Source organism: Anas platyrhynchos, chromosome 3 (assembly GCF_047663525.1).
Source record: "Anas platyrhynchos isolate ZD024472 breed Pekin duck chromosome 3, IASCAAS_PekinDuck_T2T, whole genome shotgun sequence".
NCBI lineage: Eukaryota > Metazoa > Chordata > Aves > Anseriformes > Anatidae > Anas > Anas platyrhynchos.
In genome coordinates, this window is record NC_092589.1 from 92,759,400 (window position 1) to 92,786,407 (window position 27,008).

A 27,008-nucleotide genomic window follows, 5' to 3' on the forward strand; every position below is an offset into this window, starting at 1 on the left:
TCAAAAATATTATTTTAAGCCATTCATTGTTTAACATCAGGCCCTTTATTTTTATCTTCTAGTTATCTTCTGCAATATCATCTTCTAGTTCTTTTCAGAATTACATATGGGAACTTAAAGCATAAACAGAGCCTAAAAATTGAAAATTCAGTGTTTAAAGATACATATATGCTCCTGTGTTTTGTACTCAGAGCTATTAATTTGCAAATTTACATAGAAGATAGTTCGTGTTATTATCTGTGCACAGTCATGTGTCCAAAGAAATCTTCTGTGATCCAGCAACATCATTGCCTGGCTAAATACATATAATCTCATAGTTCAAGCACATCAGTATAGCAAAACCCCCTTAAAATTAAACTACTCCATAGATTGTATATATTATTCTCTACTACATCTAATAAATACATTAGCTCAGAATTATTATCTAGGTTCCTGATCCATTACTATACTTGTAGAAATATCAAATACTAAGAAAACACTTTATAAACTTACATAACAATGAAGCAGAAATATCTTCCATATACAATCATGTGCTCAATATCTGGATTTTGTTTTATGTCCAGAAGTGAAGCTTAAGGGTGATAGTTTTATTTAAAAAAATAACTGCAGATGTTGAGACAATAATAATGATTATTAGTTGGATGTAAGAATTTGATAGCTTTATAATGTACAGTCAGAGATGAAACTATAAAAAGTGTGTAAGAAGTGTAAGATAACGCTACATATCTTCATCAGAGTCACCATGGTACTAAAATGAAGCTAAGGTTGAAATGTCATTTCCAACTAACCCTGTAATTTTCAAGTCTCTTAGAAAATATGTGAAACTAGTGGAGATATGTTAAAATACCTCAAAGTGTATGAAGCAGTCTTTCTGGGTAACATAGGGGACTGAATATCTTGCCATCTGAAATCAACATTACTGGAGAGTTATGTTTTTCATTTTTATTTTGTCATAACGTGGTTTGAAATATGTTCTTTCATTTAGTTCCTCTCTTTTATAAGGTACTTGAACACATTATAGTAGTGTGTGATAAATGTCTAATTGTTCTATTTCCTTACTACACACTGCAGTTGTTTTTGACCACTATTTCTTGACCAACCTAACAGCATTTCCAGTCTTCACTGTACTGTGAGGAGCAATGAGCCGCTCATAATTCTTGTTTTCTAGTCCCTTCACCAGCTTTGTTGATGTTCTCTGCACATGCTCAACCTTGAGCGTGGAGTTACGTAACTGCAGATCCTTCTCGTAGTGAGGGACCCAAAACTGGACAGGATGTTCAAGATGTAGTCTCTCCAATGCCGTGTACAATCCCTTCCCCAGACCTGCTGGCCACACCATTTCTGATACAGGCCAGGATGCCATTGGCCTTCTTGCCTACCTGGGCACTCTGATGGCTCATGCTCAGCCAGCTGCCAACTACCACCCCCAGCTCCTTGTCTGCTGGGCTACTTTCCTGCCACTTTTCCCCAAGCCTGTAACACTGCATGGGGTTGTTACAACCCCAGTGCAGAGGACCTGGCACTTAGCCTTGTTGAGTGTCCTGTGACTGGACTCAGCCCATCGATCCAGCCTCTCCAGATCCCTCTGCAAAGCCTTCCTGTCCTCAAGCAAGTCAAGAGCCCTGCCTAACTTGGTACTATTTGCAAATGTACTGAGGGTGCAACTCAATCCCCTCATCCAGATCAAAAAGTTGTTAAACAAAAGTGGCCCCAGTACCAAGCCCTGGGGAACGCCTCTGGTGACGGGCTGCCAATAGGACTGAACTCCATTTACTGTAACTCCTTGAGCCTGGCCATCCAGCCTGTTCTTCCCCCACTGAACTGTACACCCGTTGAAGCCATGAGTAGCCATCTTCTCCAGGAGAATGCTGTGGGAAACAGATTTACTAAACCTCAAACACTTTACTAAAATTGAAGTGAAAAACAGTCACAGCCTTTCCCTCATCTACTAAGTGGATCATCTTGTCATTGAAGGAGATCAGGTTAGTTAAGCAAGACCTGCCTTTTATAAACCCACTGTGTCTGCATTTAATCACTTGATTGTCCCTTATGAGCCGTGTGATGGCACTCAAGCTGATCTGCTCCATAACCTTCCCAGATACCAAGGTCAGACTATAATTCCCTGGATCCTCCTTCCTGCCCTTCTTGTAGATTGGAGTCACACTCACTAACCTTCAGTCAAGAGGGACCTCCTCAGTTAGCTAGGACTGCAGGTAAAATATTGAAAGTGGCTTGGTGAGCACTTCCTCCAGAAGTAATGCTTAGTTTTACACACAGGCATTGTACAGTTCAATTCTTGAACAATGGAGTCATTCCATGGAGCTGGGCAGGCAGCTAGCCTGTACTGGTGCCTAGGGTTAATTCTGACCAGGTACAGGACTTTGCATTTCCCATTGTATTCAAGCTGTGGGCAAACCTGATTTATACAATGGCATAATGATTCTTTTTCTCCTTCTCTATTCCTCCCCTATTAATTCCTAACATCTTACTGCTTCTACTTCTACCATGCACCGAGCTGATACTGTAGTGGAACTATCTACCATAGTTTCAAGGTCACAGACCTGAGTGGTAATGATCATTTCATAGTTCAATATTTTCCACATAAGGTTTCCACCTAAGTGTTGTTTTCTTCTACTCTCTAACACTTCGGATGACTATATTCATATTAAAATCAATAGAATACTAATCAATGTATTCACAGTAGCCTACAGATGAATTCAACTGAATAGCCAATTTAGATTGAGATGAGTTGCTCCTTGGGCTCCCTTGACTATTGCTCATTAGGTCTTCATTGCCTATAATCAAAGTTTAGATACCTAACGCTGACTGGATACATATTTGTAGACATTACACTTAAGGTTCATTAACTTTAATTGTATCCTGCCTTAATTATCAAATTCTAAATTAAAACTGTAAGATGAATACTCTTAATTTTGAGGGAAAACACTAAATTTGTTCTCTGTTAACACAATTTGTCAAAACTTTGAAGTCGTAATAGAATTTTAGATAGAATACACTGAAAAATATACTGAGAATTACGTTGAACAAATATATCAGTATGTGCAGCTTTAATCTCTGTTTCTCTTCTGTAGAGTACCTATGATTAGCATGGTGTGAAGGCTTTACCTTTGAGTGGATATCCCCTTCTTAGCATTCTGAGAGTGGATGCACAAATGATAAAAACAATAGTGTATGGTCATTCATGTTTTCATATTGAGAAACAGATTTATTCCTTCCAGTCTGTGGTTCAGTTTCCACTTGGTTTCCTTTGTGTCCTTGTATTAGAAGTTACGAAGTTTCATTAGTGTTCAACAGAATTAACAAGGCAAATGGCCCATGGACTGCCAGGTCGTAATGGTTTCTGTAATTTAACCAAATATTTTCATTGACTGCTGACATCATTTTCCAGAATATGAGAGGAGAAAAGTTTTGTTATCATACAAGAAAAGTTTTACAAGTATGGCTTTTTAAAGAGTTGTTTTATCAATATAACACTCAACTGTTTCAACCATCTAATTATCCTTTTTCTTTCTACATGCCGCTTTCAGTAGTGTATCGGGCTTTTGTGGCAAGGGCTTAGTAGCCGGGGGCTGCAGGGGTGGCCTCTGTGAGCAGAGCCCAGCAGCTGCCCTAGGTCAGATCAGAGCCAGCTCCAGCCAGCTCCAAAAGGGACTTGCTGCTGGCCAGGGCGCGATGCTGGGCGGGCCTCTGGGAGAACAGATTGAAGAAAGGGGAAAATCTCCATGCTGTTGCTGATGGCCCAGTGTTCCCTCACATCTAAATATCTTTTTCAGGCCTCTCATTCCTCAAGAGAGTCAGCAGTGTCAACGGCAGCTCCCAGTCCAGTGTCATCAGCAAGTTTACTAAGCATGCATTCAACTCTGGGTTGAACAAAATCATCAGGCCCAGCCAACAGGTCCTTTAAGCGCTTTTCAGTGATGCCCAGGATAATCATCTCCATAATTTTAAAGTACTGAAGTTAGACTAATATGTCTTTAATTTCCAGGGTCTCCTCTTGTGTGGTTCTTATACATTGGGGTAACATTGGCTAGTTTCCAGTCAGCGGGGACATCCCCAGACTCCTAAGACCTGTGGTAGGTAATTGAGAGAGGTCTGCAATAACACTCACTGACTCTCTCAGTACTGTGGCATGAATTCAGTCGGGCCTGATGAATGTATAAACATGTAGCTGATAAAATTGATACCTTACAATTCTGATGTCAATATGAGGAAATTTGTGGTTCCACAGGTCATGGTCTTCCAGCTCACAGAACCAGGCAACCAGAGGCCTACAATTAATACTAAACATAAAGGGAAAAAAAAAAACAAACACATTAAGGCAGGTCTGCTTATGCTGTGATGTGAACATTCCTCCTTTTCTACCATTCCTTCTACTTGGTTTAAGAAATCTGAACACAACTCATGTGCAAACTGGGGAGTAGTACTTACATGGAGGATGGAAAGGGACAGTAATTGAAAAATAAGGGAAAAACAGCTCTTACTCTAGCAGAATGCCACAAACTTCCAAACAAATGGGGAGGCCTAGCATTGCCCGTTGTCACACAGTGGAGTGGACAGGAGGAAAGAAAAAAACCCAGTGTCTTTTCTAGTCTCCTTATTTTGAGGATCCTTTCAGAAGTTTGTACTGCTGTGGTTGGTAAAACTGGAAATAGCAAGTAATAAAAAGTGTCCAGTAATGGCTAAGTGTCAGGCTGCCTTAACTATGGGCAGCGCTGCCAGCTTCAGCTATGATGGATGTGATGCTTTACCCAGTGGTACTGTGAATAGTCCAACTCTCCTTGACTTATGTGGGAATCAATTACATGAGCAACCCTACAGGCTTCTTCCTGAAATTAATATGAAAAAATACCCTTTGGGATAGTCCTTGAATTGTGTTTTATCTGAAATATCTTTCTGTCTTTAAACCCATTGTTTAAAACAACTCATTGGAAATGAGAGAGGTGCTGGGAGTTGTAATTCAGTACTATCCTGGGCAGACTGCCACTAAATCAGGGCTTCAGGAAACAGATCACCATCTGAAATGCCCACCTACCTTGCTTTGTATTGCGTATTTAATTAAAGCAACTGGCTGCCACAACAACGAATGCCATATAAATTAGCAAATTAATAATAAAGCTATTATGGAGCCCAGAGGGGCTTTCAGTAGACAATCCAACACAACCTACATATGGTTGATATATTGAGTAATAGGAATTTTGAGGACTTTCCACATAAAATAACCAGATTTTATTTTTCATTATTTTTAATCCATAGTTGGTTCTTCCCAATTTCTGCATGTTTTGGTCTCAAGGCCATTTCATATCTTTGGTTGGGGATTTAAAAAGTGGAAAAAAAAATCTCCCTCTCCAACCATGCATGCATAGAGCCTTTCTCAGATGTGCTTTTCAGGTCCTTCCTGCTGGCTAGGTTCAGAAGTCATACTATTTTGAGAAAGGTTATCTCTGCAGTGCTTTCAGCCTGATCACATGAAAATAATGCCAACAACCTTATGACAGATCTTGTTTTAGATTAAATTGTTGAAAACTGTTGCTTCGTGTTACTTTTCCAGCAAGTTTTAGCACGTTTTTTGTAATGTTTTTGCTAGGTGAAACAGGTGATTTTTTTGTTATTACATCCTTGATCATCAGCTGCAAATTTTGTTTGTTTGTTTGTTTGTTTGCTTTCAGAATATTTAGTACTATGATGTAACTTTTTTGGTCTTAGAAATGTGTAGGGCTACAGGTGTGATCATATCCTTTGGTTCAAAAAGGTAGGTCAGTACTTCTAAAATCTGCCTTCTTGATTACATTTGATATATAGTTTGGTTTAAAACAGAAACTGTTTTGGAGTCATCTGTCAGACACTAGTTTATACTTATAAGGCAATTTCTGTGAAATTGAGTTTTGTATTCCAAGGGCATCTAAGAATAAATATTTGATTAATGGAATACCTGATCAACACAATGTCAAGGTTTTTCTTAGAGCTCATGAGATTTTAGTTTGGAAGAATTCTAAAATAGGAATAGATTGTTCTACATTTCCTCTAAATGAAGTGCAATTATTTTAAATGTTTATTTTGAAATCTAGCACTTTTTTTTTTTTTTTTTTTTATGGCATGGAGCTGGGACAGGGGAGGGTCAGGCTGGATGTTAGGAAATGGTTCTGTACGCGAAGAGTGGTCGGGCAATGGGACAGGCTCCCAGGCCAGTGGTCCTGGCACCGAGCCTGACAGGGTTCAGGAAGTGTTATGACAATGCTCTCAGACACATGTTCTTATTTTTGGGTGGTCCCTTGGGGCCCCAGGAGTTGCAATGAATGATCCTTGTGGGTCCCTTCCAACTCAAGATATTCTATGATCCTATGATTTAATTGTGATCATTAAGTGATTGTAATGAATTCAGTGGTAAGTAGTGAAAGGCTAGATACTGCTCTTTATAGTCCACATGTATGTGAGAAAGGTGCAAGGATCTTTAACATATATTTAATCAAGCATTTGCTAAAATTTGTAAAAGATTATTGCCCAATATTACTTAATACAAAGTTAAAGGAGCAAATAACATTGTCAAAAGCAGTCCTAGTACAGAAAAGTCTTTCATTTTCTCCTTGTTACCACTCCTCCATTTTTTTATATCAGGAAGATCAGATTGTATGAATGTTACATTACATTCTTGTATACATTTTCTTTATTTAAAGTTGAACATGCAGAACATGGAATTAAAAAACAAAGCTGTCCTGCAGTCTTCTTACTCTGTTGCTTAGGAAAATCTGGTAAAAATAAATAGAAATCAATACACTAATATTCTTGCATTCAACTGATGAGGAAGCAGAGCTCAGATTTGAGAATAACTTGCTTCCATTTCCCTTGTGTTTTAATTTGCTCGATCTGTGTGATCAAGGTGTGCCACTGGAGAACCAGGCCTCATAACTAAGTGGGGCCTCTTCAGGAATCCAGGAAAGAGACAAAAAAAATTGAAGAATGGGGATACTGTATGGACAGAAAATGAGTCTGAACAACTTGTCATGCTCTAGCTTTGTGTGTTGGGTCTGTCTGAGCTGGAGTCACCTTTTCCCTGCAGCAGCCCGCACAGTGCTGTGCTCTGCACTCGTAGCTGGAACAGCACTGATATCACTCCAGTGTTGTGTCTATTGCTGCGTAGTGCTGGCACAGCATCAGGACTCCTTCCAAGCCCCCAAGAGCCAGCAGGCTGGGGGTGGGCAAGTGATGGGGAGGGGACATTGCCGGGGCAGCTGACCTAAACCAACCAAAGGGATATTCCATAACACCTGATGTCACACTCAGCAATAAAAGGGGGGGCTCTCGTGGGGGAGGGGGCTGTTCCTCCTGAACAACTACTACATGTTTGAGGCCCTGCTTCCCAGGCCGTGGCCGAACACCGCTCGCTGATGGGAAGTAGAGAATAATTTTTTTCTCTCTCTGTGCTTCCGCGCGGACTGATTGTTTCTTTTGCTTCTGTTTTTCCTCCCCATTCCCTTTCCCTTTAATTAAACCTTTCTCATCTCAAACCTCGAGTTCTCTGTGTTGTATTTTCTCCCCCTTCCTTTTGAGGAGAGAGGGGGAGTGAGAGAGCGGTTGTGGTGGAGCTCGGCTGTCCACCTGAGTAAAACCACCACACTTTGTCATGCAAAGGGAATATAAGATAAGAAATGGTAAAATAGAATGCTTTTTCTTAGAGCATATGTGAGGTAAACAATAGACTGAAGCACATAATTGTTTGGGGGAGTTTGGGGGTGCAGTCTTGCATGGCTACATGTATCTAGGCATCTGTATCCTAAAAACCTCTGTTACTTGATTCTGTCATGGTATGCTAAAGGAGTTGATCCCTGTGGTTTTGAAAAATCAAAGTTGTTTAGGGTTTGATAAGTGAAAGCCATCTATTTAAATTGAAAGATATTGTGGATTGCAAATCAAAATAAAGTTCAGTCTTGAAGAAATGCATCTTCACATGGTTGCAGTCACACTTTACATTAATGGAGCTTTGCATTTCTCTGTATGAAATTGTCCTTGGCAAATTGTGATAGTCCAGTGTGAAGCTGACAAACGCATATATTGCTGTACTGCTGGAGTCCACCTTGAAAAAGTAAGATTGAAATTTTGAAATTGGGCCTGTGTCAGTGATAGAAAGCACTGTGAACACTTCCAACTTTTGCTGCTAGGAATATGTATTGTATTATTGTTTCCCTTATGGCTTCCTAGTGAACTAGATGGCAAGACACAATGCCACCTACTGTTTCTTTTTTAAACAGAAATTTTCTTTATCAATAGTATACATTCAGTCCTTCATCCCAAAGGAGAAAAAGCTATTCTTTGGAACTCTGTGTGTCAACTGTACCTCCAGGCAGTAGTAAAAAGCTTCTCCTGTACTTCAAAATCCTGAACTTGTGAAGCATTTGCACAGCTGTGTGCCCTCATCAACCCAAAGAGTGACTTAATGATAAAGTAGTCATTTTGAGAGCCACTCAGATCTTATGTGCTGTGGAACAGAAAAGGCATGCTCCTGTTGCCAGATTGTTAACTAAAAGGCTTCCTTTCATTCAGCAGATGATAGACAGTTTACATGGTCTGACCAAAGCTGTAGTGTACACATTACACAGAGCTATGCAAGTTTCTCAGAGCACTGAGATATAGGTAGGAAGAAAAGCATTTCGTGATACAGAAGGAGTGACTCATCTCTGAGTGGATGATGTTCTGAGTGGAACATCAGAACCTCTTTAAATAGTTAGGGGGGTTCCTGAGCATCTTGTGGTTTGCTTAGTAGGGCATAGTGAGTCTCTTAGCTATATAACCGTCTTCCCTTGAACCTGTATAAACTCCTCTTCTGAGCAGGAGTTGACAGCTAGGCAGTGTCCAGAGATGATATGACAATACCATTCATCAGGCAGTCCCACAGGTCTAGCCTTCCGTACGAGGAACAACTTTCTTTTTTTAATGTTCAGCATTGCTCCGGATAGCTTCATTTCACGTCCCCTCATATGAATGTGAAAAAGGAGAATGATGGGCTGATTCCAAGCCATCCTCTTTGTGCTTTTGTGGGCCATCCCCATATTTGCTCAATGCCCCCTGCTGTCCAGGCAAATGATTCCTGGCTTTCCCAGTCCTTCTTCCTATGGAAGCCATCCCAACTTCCCAGCTTCTGGTTATCCTTGTTGCTCTTTTCCAAGCCTTTTCAATTTCTGTTTTACCTTCATTGAAATAAAGAGACAAGTACACTATCCAAGGTATGGGCCAAACTGTGATTCACACAGTGGCATAGTGGTGTTTTCTTTCTGTTCCTGCCACAATAATGCCTGACATTTTATTGATGCTGGGAGGAGAGGAAACAGGGGTTTCCATTTATGCTTAAGGTGGTGGTATTTCTTATGTAGAGTGGTTAGATAAAGTTGGCATACTAGCAAACACATATACTACTTCCATGTTTAATTATTTTACCGATAAGTAATCATATATGTGCATGATTATATTGCACTTCTTTTTTTAATCAAAATTCTGTCTTTACTGTGAGACCAGTGAGAATAGGTGATTATGTTAATGACAATTTCTAACCATTTACTCCATTTTGTAATGAAAAGTGCATGTATAATACTTGTCAATGTAATAATATCAAAATAAGCGGTATAATAAAAATATATATAATGAGCTGTATTTTTCTTACTTTTCTGCATATGTAGTCGTATTCCTTATATACACACTACAAGTTTATATATAAAAGAGAACAAGTACACCATAGTCTGTTACGTGCTAATAAAAGTTAGCTGTAGATTTAATAAACTGCATATGCTATCTGGTACTCTTAACATATCTCTACACTTTCAACTAGAAGCAAAACTGTAATCATAATTAAAATCTGTAAGTAATTTAAAAATAATTCGCCAAGTGAATTATAGTTCTGAATGATTTTAGGAATAGTTTTTAGAAATCTTGTTGAAAAGAAGATTTGGCATGCCTAACTTGCCTACTTTCTAATCAGTTTTGATGAATATATGCCTTGCTTATTCAGATTGAATCAAATTGATATGTTGCTCTTTTTTATGATATTGCAGGAAAGTTAAAGGAACATTTTATAGCTGTTAAGAAGCAACACATCCATTTTAGAACTGTTTCTGTTATACTAGCAATTTTACCAGAAGGTCAAAATCACAGGATATAGAATGAGTATTTAAAATAAACAGTTAATGTGTCTAGGGATCTTTAATGTGTGCAATGTGTCTGATGGAATAGCTGCTATACCTGTGTCCCCTGGAGCTCTAAAATGCAGAAAAATCAGTGTTCTGTCACTCAAATGGACATTTATATTGATATTCAAGCATTATATCAAATCATTTGAAGCATCTACAGAGTCATTTTTCCAATTAAATTGGAAAAAAAGAAATAGGAAAACTTGTAAAAGCTAAATGCTAAGAGGCTGTAAAAGTGGAATATGAAGAAAGGCAAGGCATTAGGAAACATATCAGAAGTATGACTTCCGTGTTGGGGGATTCTTATTTGGAACAGATACATGTTTTGTCTTGTTGCATTTTACTAGTGATATTTAAAATGGTAGTACTTCATCTAGGTAAATTTGCCCAGACTCCCTACCCTTTAAAGTTTTAAGATTCATCAGTGTCCTGGTTTCAGGACAATCCAGGACATTTGTCATACCGGGACATAACAGGACAATTGGTAAAGTGTAATCTGCTAGAGGATTAGCAATGTCTACAATAGTGCAGAAAATGGTGTGTGGAAATAAGTTAAACAATACTAATACAAGAAGCACAGACCAATACCAGAATACAAATCCAGTACAAATCACCCAGCTGTCCAGCCTTGGAATAAAGCCATTTTAAAGCTTATATCTGATTGGATATTACCAATTGTTATATTTTGTTGTTGTTGGTGGTGGTTTTGCCTTTTTTTTCTTAAGCAAACAAACATTCTAAAAATGCATTGCCTGAAGGATACAGGATATCCCTTCCCCATGTGTATGTTTCTATCATGTTTTCTGACTTTGTGAAACAGAAGCCATTGCAAGGCAAACCCACTTATAGAAGATGTAGTGACTGAACAGTTGGGAATGTGCCTGTAACATAACATTTCAGTTCTTTCTAGCCACACACAGAGAATATTTAATTCAACATTACCCAAAACATGCATGCCCAAATAAAATTCAACACCTGCAAAAAGATTTAAAATGTCAAAATACTTTAGTATGTAAAGTGCTGCTTATTCAGAATTCCATATAGAATACTAAAGTATGTTGCACAAGTGGTTCAAACACAAAACATCACCTTTGATGCTCTTTGCTGTCACTGTCTTCAAAAACTTATATTTGTAGCATTCTTCTTTTTTCTTTTTCTTTCTAAGATACATATTCTGAGTGCATATACACAAATGGGACACATCATGTTAATAATTAGTTTGTACTATAGTAGTAATTGTTAACAAAAACAGCAGTAGATCTATCATAAAAATTATAAATTAAAAAAATGATAGCTGTTTATATTCAGAAGTTATTTGATAGAGAAAAAATTTAGCTTGCTACTGTTTAAAATTCTTTATTTACTCTTTTGTAGAATGCCAACCTACTTGCATTTTAGGAACGTAAGAAATGTCATTACCTTGTATCTTCAGGACCAGTCCATAAGTTAAAAAAGAGGCTATGAAAACTGTTACCTCAGATAAGAAGATACAGTTACAAGAATTCCCGAGCGTCTTCATGAATTAATAAATTAATGTCAATTTTTACAATGCTGAATGATCTCTAGAAGTGTAAAAAAATCAAGAGCAACTATTATTTCTTATTTTAAAACTAACGTAGAAGCAATAGTGCATGTTTCAACTTGTCCATATAAGAAAGGCTTCTTCCAAACTGCATGCCCTTCTCCATAAACATTTTGTGGCTTCAAGAATTTAAAGAGCAGTCTCTTTAAAATCATTGTATGAAATAACAAATCCCACAGGTTTTCTTGTTGTTATCTTTTTATATGAAAAAGTTACGGTGTAGCTTCTGGTTTCTTGGTTTTGTTATAATCTCCATGAAGACAGAGAGAAAATAAATTAGGTCTGAAAAAAGTAAGATTTAACTAACATTTTTACCTTTTTTTTTTCTTTAGCACAAGTTCTTTCACTTTGTTATTCAGTTGTACAGATTATTACTTTTTAGAGAAAAGGAAAGGGAGAGAAAAGGAAGAAGAAAGAAAAGGAAAAGGAAATTGAAATGGGAAAGGAAAATGGAAAGGAGAACATTATTCAGGTTACTGTCATTTTGGAAACTAAGAATGATAAGTAAAACTCTTCTTCCATCCAAGTTCAGCATTGAAAATGGGCATTTCAGAGTTAGTCTCCAATATTTGACAGGCACATGTGTGTGTCAGTATGCATGAATGTGGTTACTACCTTGGAGTTTGACTCTGTTTATAAATAAGCAACAGTTTAAAATAATCTATGATTTTTTTTTGGACACGGAAAACACAAGGATGGGTTTAGTTCATCTAATTTGGCTGCTTTTTTATGAAGCACTGAGACACTTCAGAAGTGTCTGAGAGCCTGTGTCATCAGGTCCTTCTGCCTGGCGGAGAAGGACCTGGGAGTATTGGTTGATAGTTGGCTGAATATGAGCCAGCAGTGTGCTCAGGTGGCCAAGAAGGCCAACAGCATCCTGGCTTGCATAAGCAGCAATGTGGCCAGCAGGGCTAGGGAAGTGATTGTCCCCCTGTACTTGGCTCTGGTGAGGCCGCACCTCGAGTACTGTGTTCAGTTTTGGGCCCCTCGCTACAAGAAGGACACTGAGGTGCTTGAAAGAGTCCAGAGAAGGGCGACGAAGCTTGTGAGGGGTCTGGAGAACAAGTCCTACGAGGAGCGGCTGAGGGAGCTGGGCTTATTCAGCCTGGAGAAGAGGAGGCTCAGGGGGTGACCTTATCGCTCTCTATAAGTACATTAAAGGAGGCTGTAGCAAGGTGGGGGTTGGTCTGTTCTCCCATGTGCCTGGTGACAGGATGAGGGGGAATGGGCTAAAGTTGTGCCAGGGAGTTTTAGGCTGGATCTTAGGAAGAACTTCTTTACCGAAAGGGTTGTTAGACATTGGAAGAGGCTGCCCAGGGAAGTGGTGGAGTCACCATCCCTGGAAGTCTTTAAAAGACGTTTAGATGTAGAGCTCAGTGATGCAGTTTATCTTCAGAATGTATACGTGAATTTATATTATCTGAAATAATCATGATTCTAAAATGGTCAAGATCCATGCTGCTGAGTGTAGAATGCAAACATACCATTAACTGCCTCTCCTGTGGCATTTAAGATAAATTTGTGGAAATCAAAAATAGTGCGTATGTTCATAACAGGTTCTCAGACATGTTCTGCTGAGATCACCAAATAAGACTGGCATCTTTACCAAAGAAAAGTCCCCAGAAGTTACTGTGTCTGTTGTAATTTTAACTAGCATTTAACATCTACTCATATTTAAAAGTGTATAAAAGGTGTTGAGTTCTATGTCCAAATATGACATAAAATGTAATTCTACTTGAATTTCTCTGAAGTATTGTGAAATGCGCATATTAATGTAAATGAAATTAAATAAGATCTCTGTACATGGTCTTACTTGAGGTCCTTCATTCTTTCCTGAAGGTTTCATAGTGAAACTCTCATTTTCAATTTTTAGGACATAACTAAAGGCCAGTGTTCTTTTCACAAAGTTTCCATGCATCTGCACTGGAGAAGTAGTACTTTTCTGTAGAAATTAATCTCAGTGGGGCAACTTTTCCCCTTCTAAAGTTACTGTCCTATAGTACCAGGTAATGGCTGCCATGATTCTTCTTTTTTTCCATCTATGAAGGTAATCTTATTTTAGGAAGCACTAACGCTAGAAACAAGTCATCCAACCTTTGTAAAATATTCTTCCTCAGCTTTTGAGTGCTGTTGCAAAACTTTCTTGTGCACTGTCACTATCACTTCCAGTAGCTCTGTGTAATTTCAGTGCATAGTTCTTTGTACTAGTTATTGTGTGAAGGAATTTGGGGAGACAAAATGGAAGACAGAAAATGCCATTTAACATCAGACCTCAGCTTCATTTTGTTCTCTATTATACTGTAACCAGACTTCGGAGGAATGCCTGAAGGACTCAATAGATAAACAAGATTTCTTTTTCCCAGCTCTTCATCTACCACTACAAACAGATCTTAGTTTAATGGGTCACTGGAAGTGACTGCCCTGAAGCATAAGGTTAAGATCCTTCCCAAAGATTATTTTCAAACATTTTTACATTAAATATGGATATTTCTTAATCCCACAAAATATATAAGCCCTTCCAAACTTTCATTTATGCCCATCATTAAAAATGGCTCATCTGTTATAAAACTGATATGCAAAAATGTTGTGTATGTCATGTATACATGTTGTATATTTCTCCCTTCTTGAACTTCTTCCAGAACTGTTTTGCCAAAACAAGTATTTGTCATTCTGGATAGGTATTCCCTGAGATGCTGCTTCCTGCAAGGTTGTTGATGTTCTGGCTTCTTTCATGAACTTCAAATATGTACTTCAAACACTATATACTTTATTTCTCACTAAGTAGTCTTAGTATTTTTCTGATTTTTCATCAACTAATTTCCTTGTGATGCTCTTGCTGTAGGAAATATAACTCTTGTTTGGTCTTAATAATAAACAGGAACAGAGACATTTCTAAAAAGTGATGTGTCCACCTTTGCCTTCCAAGTAACTGTAGAATAGTGCCAGAAGTTAGTTAGTTGTAATGAAAATAGGAAACAGAAGACATAATTTGTCATTCGCAGCGCTTCACTGAAATGAATATATTTTTCTTGCATACTGAATATTCAACTGATTGAAAAGGGCCAATAAAAAATAAAATAAAATAAAAAAGATCAGTCTCTCACTCTAAAGTTTGTCTGTTTTGCTGTTTTCAACTTACTCCACTTCTGAGAATTCCTTGTTTGTGTTTGGTAAATGCTCTCTGGCATTTACTGGAAGAATAAAGTCTATGTCTTGAGTACGTTTGATTTCTTTTTTTGTCAGCAAGCAGGTGTCTCCTTTTATGTTCCTTCCAGCTATTTAATGATGTTTGATACAAGGTTTAGAAAAGGTTAAAGACTTTTTTTATAGCACAGTATCATAAAGTTGAGGCAAGTTTTCATCCCACTTCTAAATTTATGCTGGTTAGCACTTTAATTGGTTTTGCACGGTTTTTTTTTTTTTTTTTGTGATCTCTCAACAGTTTTCAATATCTGCAGCTGTCTAGGTTCAGAAATTAAGATGGGACTCAAGTTACTACATTGGCAATGCAAACACTGAAGTCATCTTAGTAGAATTTTTAAAAAGCAGGTTGCTGTGAAGCTTGTGCAATGCCTTAATCGTATCATTTTCAAGTATCTCCTCCAGAGAGGTGGCATGCACTGAAAAAAAAATGAGAAGAATCTGTTTTTTAATTCCAGTTCTTGCCAGGTTTAGGAACCAAGTTAGTTTTAACTGAAAAAATAAATTTATAGATTACTGATGTGCACTCACAGGAGTTCACATGCTTGTTTCCTGAAGCTCTTTCCAATGGGAAGTCTACCAGATAGGGTATATGAGGATCTGTTTGGACTTCCTTGGTGCAAACTGGCTGAATAATAAAACAGGAATCAGTGCGGGGAAAAAAGTAGGTGGTAGAAATTTGAATTTTTACAGAGGGCAAAATAATGAATAAGTGCTTTTCTGTTTTTCTTGTTCCAAAGAAGGAGGAACATAAATGTTCATAATTATAATGAATAGAGTCTATTAAAAAGTTGTTATTTGAAAACATTTGTCAAAATGCCATCATAAAAATTCTTATTTTTTTCCTTCTTCCAAGGAAAATGTGTATTACCTAGTAGTAAGTAAGGATTTATTTGTTTACTGAATCACTGTATCAATAGGTTTGTTATATCAATAAATATATGTATGCATATAATATATATTAAATAACCCCATATACATTTGAGCTAATATTTCACAGAATCACAGAATGGTTGAGGGTGGAAGGGACCTCTGCAGGAGAGGGGAGAGAAAACATGAGGAAAAAAGGTTCATGGGTTGAAATAAGGACAGGGAGATTCGTTACCAGTTACTATCACAGACAAACCAGACTCAGTATAAGGAAGATCAGTGTAATTTAGTACCCACTGATAGTAGACAAAAGCAGTGAGAACTAAAAGCAAGTCAAAAACACCTTCCCTCCACCCACCCTCTCCTTCCTCCTCCCCTAAGCAGCACAGGGGAATGGGGAATGGGGGCTGCGGTCAGTCCCTGATGCTTTGTCCCCACCGCTCCTTCACGGTCACTCTCTGCCCCTGCTCCCCGTGGGTTCCCTCCCACAGGATGCCATCCTTTCCAAACTGAGCCTGCGGGGGCTGTCCACAGGCAGCAGCTCTTCAAGAACTGCTCCCACACGGCTCTGTACCACGGGATCCATCTGTCAGGATAGCTAAACTATGGATCAAAGCTTTTTTTCTTTCTTCCTGCTGTGAATACTACAATTAAAGAGACTGGCTAGAAAGACTGGAGAGGAGAAGAAAAATATTGGAGAAAGAGAAAGACATGGATGAAAATACTGGCACAGAAGTGGTTACATTTGAACCACTTTGTGTTCACTGTGTACTTTAAATAACTTTTTTGGCAAAAGATGATTTACTTTGGTATGAATGATAAAGATACGAATGAGCATCTCAAGACATTGCAAAACAGTAGCCTGGCCATAGTCCTTTCTTGACCCCTTTCACAATGAATAACATTCACTGTATCTATGAAGTTTACTAATTTTAGTTATACAGGAATGGGAGAACTCATTCCAGTAGAAACAAGCATCACTGTCCCCATCACATCTCTGTTTCCGCAGGGAAAAGAATTGCTTCAAAACAGAGCAGCTAGACAGCATAGCTGGAAATACTCATTGGTACCATCTTACTTGGCACCAACCACAATAAAGCACATCTACCATCAACTTGTCAGCCACTCAGAAAACAACAGAATATCATGGGTTAAGTAAAAGTTACAAAGATGGGAGTCTTTTCCTCTGCAGTCCGAGTTTTCTCCAAAGGCTCTATTAGACTGGTAATAAAGGTCTGCTCTTAAAGGTCTTGTGAAATAAGGAGGGAAAATAATAACAGAATCATAAAAAATTTGGCTTGAAGCAACCTTTTGCTTAAAATTGGACTATTGCCAGTGCAACCTTTTGCTTAAAGTTGGATTATTTTCAGTGTTGGATCAGGTCGTGGCTTTGTCTAGCTGGATCTGGCAAGTTTTCAAAGACGGGAACTCCACCGTCTCTTTGAAGATGTTTTTCTAATATACAGCTTGAACCTTCCCACTCACAGTCTGTGGCTTTTGGCCCTTCTTGTATTTTCTGCCATAACTCAAAAAGAATTTTTCTCCATTGTTGTACCACTCCAAGTTGCATGCTGTTATTAGATCACTTGCTCTTGGCCTCCTCTTCACAAGATTAAACAAGATAGTTCTTTCAGCATCTCCATGTAGATCATGCCACCTGTATGCATGAGCATTTCAATGTTCTGTACAGGACTCTGTTGTGTTACTTAACTGCAGGGGGCCAGGGGAGTGTGTATGTGGGCAAATCTAGACACAGTATTCCAGCTGCATCTACACCATGGCCAAGAGAAAAGGTTGGTAATTTCCCTTAATCTACTGACCCCATTACTCCTAAGTAAAAGCCAGTGTACAGATTGCCTTGTCTTCACTGAGAAAGTATTGTTGTCTCAAATGCAAATTGTAGTCCAGTATAGCCCTCAGGTTGTATTTTTCAGCAGGACTGCTACTCACTTGGCTCTACATTATACCATGGGCTCACTCTGACTCAGCAACCAGATGTCGCAGTCCTTCTTACATGAGCTTCATGGTTACTCCTTTGTGAGGCAGCTAGTCCAGCTAATTTTTAGCTCATCTCCATTTAGTCATCTTGCTCAGATATTCTCAGTTTACAAATGAGAACGCTGTGGGGAACAGTGTTAGAAGTCTTGCTGCAGTCAACAAATGTTGTATGTGAATCAGTAAGAGAGATCTGGTAATAGCATCCCACCACCTTGGTGCATGTGATAGTTGATTATCATTGCTGTAATTTTTTCATAATCAAATTGAGATGAACTGAATGGTCTGTGTAATGTTTTAGAGGCCCCCAATTTATTATATTCCCTTCACCAAAGCTGTGGTTTAATTAGAGGTGTGTGAATAGAATACAATATGCCAAGTGTAAATACATCACTGTTTGCTGCTGCTAAGTCTTCTCTTTTTCCTATTTGTTTGATGCACAGTACCAAAAGAAGAGAGCTAAAAGTCAGTGCTTCCTGTTTTTGAGGGCCTTTGGGGTATAAAGTTGTGTGTATGACTGACTGGCATAGAACAATAGCCAGCTTTGGGGATAGAAGAACATAGGATCTAAATACTTTTCTATGCAGTGTTCTCAGAAATGGAAGTTGTACTGAAGATGACAATATCCAGTTAAATCAGTTGTTCTGAGTACAGTCATGCTGACAGTTAATTTTTTTTTTTGTTTCATAGCGGTGGATACTTTCTGAGAATCGATGACAGAATTTGTGATGATTATACATACCTTTTTTCACTTTGAGAGAAAAGCTGTGTTTCTATCCAAAAAAAAAAAAAATGTCAACGTTAATGGCATAGACAGGCTTCTTGGTTGCCTGATTGTGGCAGGTGTGCAAAATTAGAAACAAAAGTAAAAGAAAGACATACCCAGACCACTAATAAGATAAGTGAGTTAAGGGATGCTTACCAGTATGAGTCCTTTCAGAGGCCTGAAGCAGCATGTGTGGTGCATATTGCTAGGATTATTTGGAAATTGAGAGCAAAGCTGAATGCATGGCCTGCTTTCAAATGAGAATGAATGCTACTCAGCGTGATGTTTTCTTTATACTCAAAGCTAACTGCTTCAAAACAATAAAGAAAATCCTCTCCAAGCCACATCTATCCTTCAAATAGAAGGGCAACAATAGCTGGCAGTGAATGGAAGAATCCTGTGTACTCTTTTGGCATATGATTTCAAACATTTCCTTTGCACACGATTCATACAGTAAAATTCTATTCCAGGATGAAAACTTACATTGGGTATATTATGTATGTTATATCTTTATACACACCCATATATATATATATATATATATATATGTATATATACAGTTACGTTGTGAAAGAAAAATTTATCTGGAGAAATTGAAAAGGAAAAGGCAGATTTCCAGTACTAAATATGCCACACACTGAATTTAAGTTACATATTTTTAGTTATTCTATTAAGCTCTATGACTGTAAATAAAATAATAATAATAAAAAGTATGCTTCTACCTGGAAAAAAATATATATTTACTGACCCAAATAATAAGTAGTGACTACAGTACATTGCTATAAATATTTGGGCACCAATCTTGAGACATAAAAGGGCTTGATATTAATAAATGCACCTACTATTTTTGATTCAAGGTTCTTGAATTTCACTCTTGAAAATGTAAGCATTGAAAATGTTAAATTAAAAAATAACTGCAAAGCCTGAGGACAATACAAGTGTCAATGCTTCTTGAATGGTCCAGCTGATAGTGTGATGTGTATATGGTATGAGAGGATTAAATATCAAATATTTAACATGCACTATTCAGATGCATAACATCTGTGTAAGCAATATTTGTTTTTTAAATGATACCCCCGTTTTTAAAGTAAGTAAATTTCTGTTGTAATTGCGATCTTTGTTTACAGTTCAGATATTTTTTTCCCTCAAACGAAATGTATCTAAGTAATTCTTGCAGAAGTTCCCATTAGTTTGATTGTGTACCTTCCAAGCAATATGCTAAGTAACCAAGGAACAGAAAATAGCACCAATCAAGAGGACAGAGCCTCTTCAATGTACTTTTTGAAAGCTTACAAGCAGGGATCAATCCTATTATTGCAAAAGGTATCAAAGTGAATTTCAGCCAAGATAAGCATTACTGAGTACTAGGTGCTCAGTAATGCTTATCTCAGAAAGCATTTAGCATTTCTGTGGTTAGACCCATTCTGCACTCATGACCTTCACAGTTCTCTCATGTATTACCTTACCATTTACTACTTACACATTTCATTAACTTATGTTCTTTACTCACTGAATTTTTCTAGAGGCAGCTCTTAGAAGTTATTAAGCATAGGCCACATTTCTGAACCTTATACCTGTTGAGTCACAGCATAATCTGAAAGTGAGAGCACAAAAATCAATAAGACTGGGAGGTACAATATGCTGTTCGGTTTAAAATGTAGCAGGATCAGTCTTCTGAGGCTTACGTGGTAAATGTAGACAAATCGAAGCTTGCTACTAATCTAAATGCATTAAAAAGTAAGAAAATGCTTAAGGAAATACATCTCACAACCATGACTTTGCAAGTTAGCACAAACAGAAGTATATAGGAATGGTGCTAGAATGCCACCATCATGTCATTATAAAAACAGCTGACCTATCAGCTACAGAAGTTTGCTTCATGTCGGGCCTGGATCTGGGGTATTTGGGAGGGACTTCCCTCCAGCCTTGGCTGGAGTGACCATGAAATGGTGGAAATCAAGATCCTTATGGCAGCAAGGAGGGTGCAGACAAAGGTTGAGACAATGTTGGACTTCAGGAGAGTAGCCTTTGGCCTTCTCAAGGATCTGGTTGGAAGAATCCCATGGAATAAGGACCTGGAGTGAAGATGGGCCCAAGAAATTTGTCTAATGTTCAAGTATCACCTCCTCCAAGCTCAAGAGCAGTGCATTCCTACAAAGAGTAAGTCAGGCAAAAACACCAGGAGGCCTGCATGGATGAACAAGGAGCTCCTGGACAAACTCAGGCAGAAAAAGGGGGCCTACAGAGGATGAAAGTAAAGACAGGTAACCTGGGAGAGAATCAGAGACCTTGTTCAAGAGTCCAGGGATGAAGATAGGAAATCTAAAGCCGAAATGGAATTGAATCTGGCCAGGGATAGGCAAGATATGGCAAGGGTAATTAGAAGGGTTTCTGCAAGTACATTGATGACAAAAGAAAAGCTAGGGAAAATGTGGACACATTGCTGAATGAGACAGGGGACCTGATGACACTGAACATGCAAAAGGCTGAGGTACTGGATGCCTTCCTGTAGTAGGTTTACGTGGCAAGGTTTTGGTAGCAGCGGTCCATAGGGGTGGCTTCTGTGAGAAAAATCTAGAAGTTGCCCCATGTTAGGTAAGGGTCCTGCTGCTGACCAGAGCTGAGCCAATAAACAATGTTGTTTGTGCCTCAGTGAGAGCAGATTTAAGAAAGGAAAAAAAAAAATACCTGCGGCCTCACAGCAGCTGGGAGAGTGAGAGGAGTGAGAAACAGCCTTGTAGGTGCCAAGGTCCCCTCTGGTCAGGGGCTGGTTAAGCAAAATGATTTTGAAATTTTCATTAAATGGTACAAGAAGTAAACGTAAGCTTTGTAAAGAAGCTTTTTCATTTTAGCTCCCTATGCAACACAGCACAGAAAGTTCAGTAATGTTTCAGTCAAATCCTTGTATCTTTGTTTTAGCTATAGGGCCTGACATTGTGCTCTTTAGAAAACCAGACAGTTTCACCTGAACATCTGTATATACTGTATGAAAGAGTCATCTCTCTGTGTATATGTTCTTACATATATATGTGTGTGTAATACAGTTATCACAGAAATCAACATTGCCATTTAAACTGCCAGTTTTTGTAATTAGAAATTACTGACCTTTCTTTCAGAAGTTGATCTAACACACTTATTTGCTGTAGCCTTTGAAATTGAGCAAGATCAACTTTTTTTTTTTGTCTTTTCTTGTCTTTCTTTCCTTTTGATGTCTTTTCTTGTCTTATGAAATCCCATGGTGTTATAGCTGAATTTCAGTCTGTGAGACTGCAGCAAGTTTGCTCGTACAATGATACCAATAAACCCTTCTACTAGAGAAATATCTACCAGCAAAAGAAACTCTTTCTCCACCATAATGAAACTGCCTTCTTGGATGGCATAACCCATAGCACTACCAGGAATCGTTTTCTTGTATAAATCATGTCTGCCCAGAGGTTTTTGTTCTCAGAGTTGTGTTGGACGGGAATATGATTTTTTTCCCCATGTTCGCCGCACCTATGCTAGCAAAACATTAAAAGTTCAGCCCCAGCCATTTTGCTTTTCTCCTCAGGAAAAAAGTTGGCAGCCTGACAAAATCATAACTGAACATTTTTAGGAGCTAAGCTCACACTGCTGCCAAAGCAACACCTGCAGCAGCAGCGTACACTGCGTTTGGAGTGCCTGGGAGTTGCCAGAGCAGTTTTACTCGCTGGGGGAGTAGATGCCTTTCTCTTACCATCTCAGTCTGCAGACCTGGCACAGGCCAGGCAAGGGTTTCTTCAGAAGAGAGAGGAGTCTGCAACAAACTCCTTTCACAGTCATTTGGATGTAGTTTTAGTCGTTCACCTCTGATTAGAGATAAACTTTCTCCAGATGCTGCCTCTTGTGGCTAGTATCTAACTAAAAGTGCAGAGATGTATGCAGGTAATTTGGAAAGCTGAAGATTCAAGCCATACACTTGTGTGTAACGTTGATATACTTATCAACATATGATGTGTATATTTATGTATATGTTTGTGTGACTATCTTTTTACCTGTTGAACTACATTCTCAGAAAACTTACACAAAATCTGCTGAATGGCCATTGTATAGATTACAAAGTCAAGAGGTTGAAGTATAGAATATGTTGAGTCCATTGTGCAAGTCATGTATAAGACAATCTTTCTGTAGCCACATAATATTTTTAATAGTGCTTCATCTGCATGGTAAATATTTCAGATACACATAAAGGCAGACTATGACTTAACTTTTTCATTGAAAGTTTCTCTTGCACATATTTTCTTCTGGCTAAGAAATGAAGCAATTGTATTTTTTTGGGGTGGTGTTTTTTGTTTGGTTGTGTGTTTTAGAATGAGAATGATTTTAGAATGAGTTTAGAATGATTTAGAAGATACTACCTTCTCTATTGGTGGCATGATTCTCTACCCTTCTCAGGTGATTTCATACAGCCAGAAGAATTTCTGGCTGTTAGACATGAGAAGAAATTCATAGGTGTGGTAGACATGTGAATGACAGTGTGAAGTACAAATTGTATGATTGCATTAGACATGTGGCTGGCAGGATTTCAACAGATGGAATTAAATGATTAGCATAAGGAAATGGTTGATTTTAATTACACAAGGTGGTGCAAAGCACAAGTCCTGTGGTGTGATTAGTCCTTTATGTTTATTCGCTCACATTTAAGTAGTTCCCTTCAGCGTCAAGTAGCCAGCAGTGCAGTAAGAATGTTCCTGCTAGCATACACATTTGCTACTGTCACTTTGACATCTTCTATGAAAAAGATCATTACTTACAACAGTATGAGACTCTCCCCCACACACCCTCTCCCCAAGGAAAGGGAAGTAATAAAAAAGAAATAATGCAAATACGGAAATGTTGTGAAAAACTTGACCCAGCCACTTTTTACATTTCCTTAAAATTATGTGATCAATTTTATTAAAATTGTAAGATGATTTGTAATATCTTTGTGAATTCATCTGAAATTTTTCCAACTGCATTTCTACCTTCTCACAAGTTACCTTCACTCTTAAGGATTCCATGGTACAAGCTGAGTTCTTTGGTACCCCAGTCTTTATGATACCACTATCCAACGTTACTTCAAGGACTCAGAGCAGCACTTCCATCGTTCTACTGTTCAGTTTGCATGGTGATCAAGTAAACCTGTAGCCACAGAAACATTGCTTTGGTATCCAGCAATCGCAGTGGAAGACAGAAGGGCACCAGAATTGTGAATCACAGTTTTGAGCAGGGATCAGTCATGGTAACTATCTGATGGTTCTTACAACTTGTTGATGCTAGCCTGTATCCTGAACCTAGCTTCTTGTTTGGGAATCCATTAAATGGATTGGTGCCTAACAAAAGGTATGCTACTAATTGGTTAAAACATTATTTTCTCTGCAAATTAGGTATATAACAAAATCTAAATAATAATAAATTGTCTGTGATAATTTAGTTGCATTTGAAAATTAATTATCTATATGATATTTCCAAGTTCACATCTGAAAGCTCTTCTACATCATATGGAACTTCTGGATGCTTGGTCTGCAGTGGGCTGTATGTATAGGAGTGATTTTCACAGCCTTTGCATCTCTAATTTAAGTCAGACAAATAGTTCATTTGTTGTCTCTGCTTTGGATTTTCAGCACAGGTGTGGATTCCAAACCCTTACTTTTTGAAAAACAGCCTCAAATATACAAACATCTGCAAGCATTAAAATCTTTATTTCCCATATTTCAGCATTACTTTGGAATGTCACAATAGTAGTTTAAGCCTCCTTTCTATTTTCTCTTGCCAATTTCTCCCAACAATTTCTAATTTTCTCATTGAAATACACAGTAGCATCACTTTCAGTGTTGAGGCCACCTTATTAGATATCTTCGGAATATCTGTCTCTCAGGGTTGTTCACTGTATACAATTTTTCAGTGCATGAACTGCTAGCTGCCCATCTGAGTACCTTTCCTAACCCTTCACAGAACTATGTTCCATTCCATTATTAAATCTATTCCAAAGCAATGTGTGTAGATGTGGTGGAGAGTGGGGGCTGGGTTGCCAGTGTTTGCCTTGTGAATTTTTGTGGTGAGAATAACAACTGCAAGAGCCTGCGTAACATTTAAATGTGTGTTTAGAATAATTTGTTAACAATTTTAAATGAGTAGCTGAAGAAAGGAAATTATGTAGAAAAATAAAAATCAAAGTTTAATGTTGGAAGCATCTTTCCTACACAGTTTTGAGCTTGAGTTGTGAGTTGCAACACTGAATATAAACTTTCTCTTTTGTGCTTTCTTCCTGTAGCTAGCTCCTTACTGTCTTTCTCTTAGCACACGTACGTAATAATTGCCATAGGTGTCACACCCTACACTTTTAGGCTTAGCTAGAAATAGAGTCTTCGGTTTATTTGCTGAAGTCCAGAATTGAGAGATTTCAAATCACAGTATATTCTTTATATGTTAGCATTGAATATTTAAGCTTAAAACTTGCCACATAGGACTATACGAAACTTTTCCATTTAGGAGAGAAAATGCTTCACTAGACACACAAACCAATTCTTTAGAAATGTGCCATTTTTTATGGTTCCAATGTTTCTTTTTTTCTCAGTTTAATTTCTCTTTTTCATGTTTGATTTGTTTCTTCAGCAAAAAGGTTCACCTCTTTTACTGTGTGAATTCTTGTGTGCTAATGCTATTTCCCACTGACTGACATGCCTCAGTGTCCTCCAAGATTATTTAATATATTGTAAGATTATTTCCAGATCATTGTATTCTTGATAATACAAGATGCTAGGATCAGCTGTACTAAATCCTGAATGAAGCAATATAGCCTGGTCATTTCATATTTGAAATATCATAAAAAATACAACCAAAAGACACTTCTCTTCTAAAAAATGGGGGAAAATAGTAATGGTAAAGGCTGTAGAAACTGTAATCAGCAGCAGGCAAATGTGTAATCATAGAACTAGCTAATACTATACTGCCTGTGAAATCTGATGAGTGAAAGATTCAGTGATCTGTCCAGCTAGATTTATATCTGATATCTGACCGATTCTGACTGGCTTCAGCTTACCCATTAGCAAATAAATAAATGAACATGATGTGCTGGGTGGAAATGACTAAAGGCTAGTGGGCTCATTTTCAAGTGTAACGTTTTTTGCTATTTATTTTATGTATCTGTACATCTTAGTAAAAAACAATAAAGCAGTGCACTGTTATTTCACTAATAATTCATGTAGAAGAACATGTTTGTGGTTGTTTGCTGTTTTTTTTTTTTTTTTTATCAATTGTCTGTACAACCTTCAGTGAAGTTTTAAACCTGACTGTATATAGCTTCTGTTACTGCAGTTCTGACTTACCAGAGTATTGATTCCTAGCTCTGAAAAGTCAGATGTCATCTGGGACTAGGCAGTAACTAGCTTTCCTCAGTTGGCATGTACAAAATTTAAAGCTGATAATCATATGGGTGCAACTTAGGAAGACAGGGGTGTTGGAAATTGGTGCCTAACATAAATTTGGGGGAAAGGCCTTTCCAGTTACTTTAAAAAACTGATTCAAATGGTAAAGTTCTACCAATCTGCTACCTGCAATCAAATGGAAGTGACAAGCTCTTAATTTAAATTGTCTTCTGGTTCTGTTTTTACATTCCCAGTCTCATGAGACTAACCTCTAAACTTAGATATTTAAATGTATATAGTGTATTTTTCTGTAATATTCTATATCATATACTGTAGTATTTCCATTCCTCTTTGTTTTTCATCATATCTGATTCAAAAATTATTAATCTCTAAAAACAATTCCATGGGTCACCTCTGCCTCATTGTTAGGTGGCAGCTGGGATACGAATATAATGCTAAAAGACTTAATGCCTTTATTATTTTATACAATAATAATTTTAGAGTTTATGATTTTAAACATCTTTATAAACGTTTTGACAATTCAAATAATTAATTAGGAAGAAAACTGACTATACTTATGAGTCAAAGGCAGTTAATATTTATGCAAGGTGTTACAGGACCAGTGTGTTAAGCTTTGAAGGACTATGATACTAGAGATTTAAGTTGCTAACTTGGTGTACATTATGTAGTGACCTACTGTAAACAAAAACACCTAACTTCAAGTACACATTTCTTGAAATCTTTGAGTATTCTGCGAAGAGATACACCACCTGTACCTTTGTGTCATGCTTGGAAGAGAAGCACTTCATAGTGCTCAGTTTGTAAGTAACTTAAATGCAACTACGAGTTTAGTGCCTAACAATTCCCATTAGTTTGTAATCATAAAATGGTCAAGTGAACAGTCATTCTCTGAGCACTGTTATCACATACCCTTATGATACATGAAATGCCTTTAGCACAACTCATACATTTTTATGGAGAGCAAATGAGAGTTGTGTCCCTATGTCCGCCCCTAATGGAAAGTTGCAGTCTCAAAT

General features: G+C 37.9%; 1 protein-coding gene across 1 annotated transcript in view; it reads left to right on the top strand.

Annotated features, from left to right (window-relative positions):
- EYS (eyes shut homolog) overlaps positions 1-27,008 on the top strand; it is a 530,119-nt gene that overhangs the window by 83,364 nt on the left and 419,747 nt on the right. The window lies entirely within an intron of this gene.